At 40.0% G+C, this 6,794-nt stretch overlaps 1 long non-coding RNA gene across 1 annotated transcript; it reads left to right on the top strand.

Moving 5' to 3' along the window:
* Positions 1-2,717: 2,717 nt before the first annotated feature.
* On the top strand, positions 2,718-6,145 carry LOC107308243. Its single transcript, XR_001552706.2, has 3 exons — positions 2,718-2,844; positions 3,463-3,508; positions 4,953-6,145. It is a non-coding gene; the product is annotated as an uncharacterized LOC107308243 (long non-coding RNA).
* The last annotated feature ends 649 nt before the right edge of the window (positions 6,146-6,794 follow it).

The raw sequence follows: 6,794 nt of genomic DNA, 5'->3' as shown, positions 1-6,794 counted from the left end.
AAGACTGGCACAGACACTAAGAAGAGTGTAATTGACTTAGCTATGCAAATCATGTATTTTAACTGGGATAGTTAAAATAGTTAAAATGGGATAGTGAGATCCTTACTCAAGTTTTAATTTAAGTAACTAACATTCAGCTGTATAACATCACTGCCTACCTTTGGCATCTGTGAAGTTTTCAGTTATATGAGCACATTTGAAGTCACTGAAAGCTTGGGAGCTTCTGGAAAGGCTGAAAGCCAAAGGTTCACTATATATTTTTTTTAATCTCACACTTTTTAAACCATGCTTCCATCTTCATGGGAAATAGCTCATGAATTTGACTTTGTCTATGCTGATATTACAAGCTGATTGTTTTTCAGTGCCAGTGACCTAATTACTAACTTCCAGCAATAGGCCAGGAGATAGCTCAAAAGGTGACCAATCTAAGGCTTCTGGGCTATATTCTGTTTCCAGGCCTACTCTTAGTAAGTCCTACTGTGCCTTTACTAAATGTAGCTCTATGGCATCTGGACAGCTTGGAGTGCAAGCATCATTCATCGGAGTGCAGGCATAGGCTACCAAGACCACAACAACAGAAAAGTGCACAGAGATGGGTCGTACTGCTCTGTAGAGGAGTAAATCATCTGTGTGGTGTGATGTAATGAAAGAGAGCATGTAACCCTTCTCCCACTGCAAATGTGCACTTGTGAACCTCTGTGAAGTAATGTCAGGACTGTCACAAAGACTTAGAGAAGTAATGGGGAAACGTCAGGATACAGTTTTTTGAGGATATAGCAATTCTGAACTTCTGAAATGTTCTACTTCATTCCAGGAAACAGAAATCTGACACGTTTCACAATGCTGTACAGGCATGTGGAGAATAAAGCATCTACAAAATGGTTGAGCAAAGGAATAAGAAAGGGATCCACAACATAGGAAAAAAGAAACAACTCTATGAGAAGCGACACGAGTTTCTCAATTCTGCTAACTGCATTAACCCCAAGTCCACATGAAAATAATGAGGCAGGTGACAAAAGGATTTGTCTTGCTATCCTGCCAAGTTGATCACTGGGGTTTGAGAACAGTCAGTTGCAGAAGGAAATTAACTGATTCAGACAAAACAAACACTGCCACGTCTCTTTCTAAGAAAAATACAAAGATGAACACCAAAAAGCCTGCTGTGGCATCAGGAAATCTTCTCACAGAGAAATAATAGGGAATGTCTTAATTAAAGAGCAAAAAACTGACAAGGGAGAAAGAGATCAGACTTGAAACTGGCTTAATTATGTACTGAACTGTTGTATTTTTAGTAGTTAAAGATGATAAACATTAATAAAAATATTGGCCTTTTAAATGAATCTTTGACATTAATAAAAATATTTTAGCATGCTCTTGTAAATGATCATTGAGCTATCCTTCTTTATCTTCTTCCCTTTTGTAAGGGAAACTGTTGATCACAGCTTGAACCTCTGATTAACCATCTGAGGCAAGTGATGAGTCAGCTGTGGGAACACAGGTGAAGGTAATTCAGCTGTGCTCCCAGAAGGGGTGGAGCTTGACTCCACCTCTCCTAGCTCCCATAGTTGGCTTGTGAGTAAGATGTGCCCATGCTCTCCTGTGCATGGGAAGCAGGGCTAAGGAGAACAAACACCCTGGAAATTAGGCATATGACTTAGTGTTGATTTATTAATGTCAGCTTGCACCAATTGTGAATTTTGATTTGCACACTTATACTTTAGTGCAAACTACTGAGTCATTAAGCGGAACCATTTTCCTAGCTAAACTGCCTCAGTTTTGGTGTTCTGGCTGCTTCATTAACTGTGCAAGGGATGTTGGTACTGTTGTCTGAGCTATGAGTTTTGGGGCATTAAAGAAACAGGGAAAAGCATTCTGCAAGCTTTTATTTTCCCTCTCTCAGTTGACATATCAGTAATTTCCAATAAGTTTAAGTGAACACTTGCTTGGTATCTCTCAAGTGTTTTTGCTGTCGGGCAAATTCTTCCATCATTCTCTTTGGAATCTTATGACTGTTTTATTCACTTCTAAAACATCTGAGTCTAAGATGGAAGGATGTTTTCAAACAGTAATTCATCTAAATGTGTTCGTGCTTGTCTCTTTCTTGTACAGTTTATACAAAGGACAATTGGGTAATATATCTAGAAATAGAAAACAGATTTTTTTTTCTTTAGAAAATTTTACGTATTTCAATCAGTACCTTCTGTACTTCCTAAAATACCTGATTTGACATTTAATTTAAATCAAAGAGCCATTGAAATCTAGGAGTAAAGTCACTGCAATTGATAAAACAATGACAGTTCAAGTTATTTCTTACTGCTGTTGAGGCAATAAAAGTAATAATGATGGATTATTTTGCAGTGGCTTGCAGATAGAAAGTGTGCATAAAACATAAGTATTGTTTTCACTGTCTAGGATAAAGATAAAGTCACTCTTTTAGTATCCTCCTTATTTAAAAAAAAATAATTATATTCATAGAAGACTATAAGTGTCTTGAAACACATGTGGGAAAGCTCATTCCCAATTTTGGTCTATAAATCCACAGATCAAGTAAACCTACTGAGTTTTGAAATGAAATAGGAAATTTACTTTCCTAATGAGAAAGTAAATTGATAAAAAGGAATTATCACCTTTTGCCAATGAACTCTTTGTCTTTTAATTTCAGAAATAGCTTTTATTTTTCTCTATCCTGAAAATAGGACTTTCTTTTTAGTTTTCAATCAGTAATTCAACATCCTCCTAGGAGTGAAAGTGCCATTTCTTTCTACCAGGAGCTGTACCAGATGTGAAAGTTCAGCTCTGGCAGCCAGCTCAGTCTCACTGGCGGTTGAAGAGCCTCCTAGAAAGGTAAGGAGTGGGATCATTCTAGAATCACAATAGAATGCATTGGGCTGGAAAGGACACCCTGCCATGGGCAGAGCTGCCACCCAGCAGCTCAGGCTGCCCAGGGCCCCATCCAGCCTGGCCTTGAGCACCTCCAGGGATGAGGCACCACAGCTTCTCTGGGCAGTCTGTGCTCAGATGAAGTTTTCAGTCCAGTCATGGGATTTGTAAATAAAGACCTTTAACATAATTTATATGGTTAGGCAGGCAATGGAGAATAGGAAGCACATCTTTAATTTATTCTTTTGATTTTTTGCTGAGCAGGAATGTATGTTCGTGTCATACATATTTCAGTGAAGTTTTCATCACTCATCCACTGGGAGCCTTCCAGTAATTTAATATGGAAGCAGTTTGCTTATTCCTTCCCTATTATTAATGCTCTGTGTTATCAGAAGTGTCATAATTTGATAGCTGGCAAAAAAAAAAATCTGTTTGTCCTTCTGATTTGATCTCAGCATGTGTTGAGATGGAGATGGGTGTCTTTGGTTTTACATGCACTCTCCATTCAGACAGTGAGCTATACAGGATACGTACACCACATTCTGAGTGCAAGAGATGCAGCTTCAAGTCTTCCCCATACAGGTACTGATCATCAGGCCCTCGTCCAGCAGATACCCACATAAGTCAGGTAAGAATGATGATAAACCTGACCTTGTTGAGATGTCTGAAGTTCCTTCATGCCTAGGAAATGTGAATTGCTATCTGCTTGCTTCCCTTTGAAATTATGTGGGGAGAGAAGGGCAGAGTCAGCTAAGTGTAATTGTTTTCTACTTGGAAATGTTTCAGTCAGCTTAGCAGATAGTGATAAAGGTTGACAGAGTTTAAGGGCCAGAGCAATGGCTCTGTTTTTAATATGGCAAGTTCAAGATGGAAACTGGAAAGGAGTTTGTTCAAAGCAGTTTCCTCTGACACAATCTGCCAGAACATATGGCTAACGTACATCACAACTTCACATTTTATTTTCCATAATGCCATGGGCAGCCTCTTATTTCCATTCTATCCCCAGTATGAAGTCACAGAGGAACCTTCCCAATAGTTTGGGAATGAACATATCAGTTAATCTGTCAACAGCTCTGACCAGCGTGTCAAAAAAAAAAAAAAAAAAGGATACAACAACATGAAGTGGAAATGGCCTCTCCAAAATAAGTGTTAATCTAAAAGGCATGAGGGCTGCATTGCATAGAAACATTTATACATCACACACTGCCTGAAGCCAGCTGCTGTTTTGCAAACAGAGCAGTCATGATGTGAAACCCCATACCTGTGAAAGGTCTACCCAGTGGCCAAAATCAGGTGACCTACATGGCATTCTGCACGGCCTCTGTTGTATGTATTTTGCTGAAATGTACTAAATAGGATGATGAAGTTTCAGAGTCAGATACCTGGCTCAGTCACATGTGAAAAATATTGACAGAGTATCAGTACCCATGGAAATGGACTAAATGACAGCTCTCTAGTCAGGAGGAAAAGCATTCAGAGAGCAGACTAATGAGCAGTATGTCTGCAGTTTCTAACAACAAAAGCTGACCAAATCCATTGTGCTCTGCACCTTGCTATTGTGCAGTAAGAAAACAGACTAACTGTCTGGATGTAACAGCCTAAGAAGTTCAACATGAACTGCAATTGCTACTGGAATTGATAGCACCTGGAGACATGACAGAAAGCGATAACACATATGACATGCTCTTTGGTCTTGACACACAGTTGGAGTAGACAACCATACATGACTGAGCCTGTTTTGAAGTGACACTTTGGCTGAAAATGCTGGAGTGAGCTGGTGTGTTGGAACAGCAGTTTGGAAGAGCTGCTATGGTATTCATCCTTAGATGAAGGTTCAGATTGGACATAAGAAGGAACTTTTTCTCTCAGAGAGTGGTTAGGCACTGGAATGGCTGCCCAGGGAGGTTGTGGAGTTGCTGTCCCTGGCAGCGTTCTAGAGGTGTCTGGATGAGGAGCTACAAGATATAGGTTAGTAGTTTGCTGTAGCTACAGTAATGGGAGGATGGTTGGACGAGATGATCTTGTAGGTACTTTCCAACCTTGTAATTCTGTGATTCTATGATTCTATGAAGATGGTGAGCACATATTGGCTTCTGAGAGATGTAGACACTGGAAGGAGAAAGCGGACAGAAGATAACTTCAGCAATCAACTCCTGGGAGCTTCAGAGTGGAAGGAAGATGAGCAGCAGCATCTTTCCTTACTTTCATAATATTGATCAGTTCCCAGCAGAGCCCACAGCATGATGCTGGTAATGATTTGACATGAACAGATCTGATGCAATCTGGGAATCCCCAGGACGTCTAGGAACTTAAATGTAGGGATTCCATCTGTGAATTTAAGAACATAGATAATTATAGAAAATATACATTCTAATTGCTATGAGACTGTAAGCAGACTGCTTCTCTGCTCTGTCTTAAGATGTGTGTATCCTTATCAATATGTTCCCTCCAATCTTCAAAACCTATTAGTAGAGGAGCTGGCTGCTGCATTAGTGCCGTGCAGGGGACAAGGGAGGAAGTTGTGGAAGCTCCAGAGATGATGCAAAGCTCTGGAAAACCAGGCTTTATTAGCTGTGCTGGGCATGAGATTACTGCATTTCCTAAAGAGGCTTTGGGCTGCATAGAAGGAGGAAATTCCATGTTGTTTTCTGGCTTAAAAGTGAGAATGCTTTCCTCTGGTTAAGGAGTAAAGGGAAAGGAAAAAAGAAAGTAAGACTACAAAGAAAATGTTGAGAGATTCTAAGGACACAGCAAGTTCCAGCTTCCTCTCACGTGCAAAAGCAAAAGACATTTTTCCCTTAAAATCTGTATGGCTATTCACAGGGAAGAGTCAAACATACTGGAGATCTCACATTTCCCTTCTTCACTGAAAATATAGGTCTTATATCTTCTAGCTATTAACATGAATCAAAGCGTGCTTGTGTGCTTGCTCTCCTTGCTCTGAAGGACTGAAGCTGGTCCCTATTGCTCCTTAAAAGCACATGTTCCTCCTGCAGTTAACAGCTGCAGTTAACTTGGGTTTGGATTAATTGGAGCTTTCAGCACAGCTGCTTTTATAATGGCTACTTTAAGTCTACTGGGCTTTCAGAGAATTTAGGATGGGGAAAAAACTTTTCATGAAATGAATTGGGCCAAAATATTTCCAGGTTCTAAGAGTTTCTTTGGGAGTGGGACTAATGGGCTTATTGCTCACTGAGCAAAGCACCTGATAGCTGGAAAGGTAATGGAGAAAGGCTGTGCTGTAAAGAGAGGATATAAATGAAGATGTGGTCTACAGGTAAGAAATGTCCTTGCACATAGTCACTGAAGTAAGAGCCAGCCAGGCAGCTTTTATGTAAAAATGTGTGGTGGAAGACATAATCAGTGTGGTCAGTGCCAGTTGATGGGCATGGAGTCTGAGGTGGGCTTTAATTCATGTGGTCTCATTCTATTCAAAACTGAGCATGTTTTCTGCTAGCAATGTACTTTTACTGCTCCATTCTTCTTCATCTTGTGTTGGATGTCTGTTTGACTACATGCATGAACTACAGACAGCTCAGGTGGAATTAATCTCCCTTTCGTATGCTTAAATAACTAAAAAAGAGCCAGCCACACACCTAAAATCCTTAACTAATAACTTGTACCTTCTTAGCCCCTATTCAGTTGTATAAATCTAAATGCTTCTTTTATCCGTAATTTTCTATAGGTACTGGCTTATCTTCATATAACCTAATTTACCTGCGTCTGACCTGATCAGGTCCATATAAAGCAGCAGATCTGCAGGCTAGTTCTTCTGTCCCAGCAGCTCTGTCAAAGAAGATGCTCTGGTGCCTGTATTTCATGTAGATGGTGATTTCAGGATTAGCTGACTGGACTGGCACTCACAAGAAACACCAGAGGAGGAGAAAGTGATACCCCTTTCTTCTCTTAATTAC

This window comes from Coturnix japonica, chromosome 1 (assembly GCF_001577835.2).
Source record: "Coturnix japonica isolate 7356 chromosome 1, Coturnix japonica 2.1, whole genome shotgun sequence".
In the NCBI taxonomy this organism is placed as follows: Eukaryota; Metazoa; Chordata; class Aves; order Galliformes; family Phasianidae; genus Coturnix; species Coturnix japonica.
This window is presented reverse-complemented; position numbering and strand designations above follow the sequence as displayed.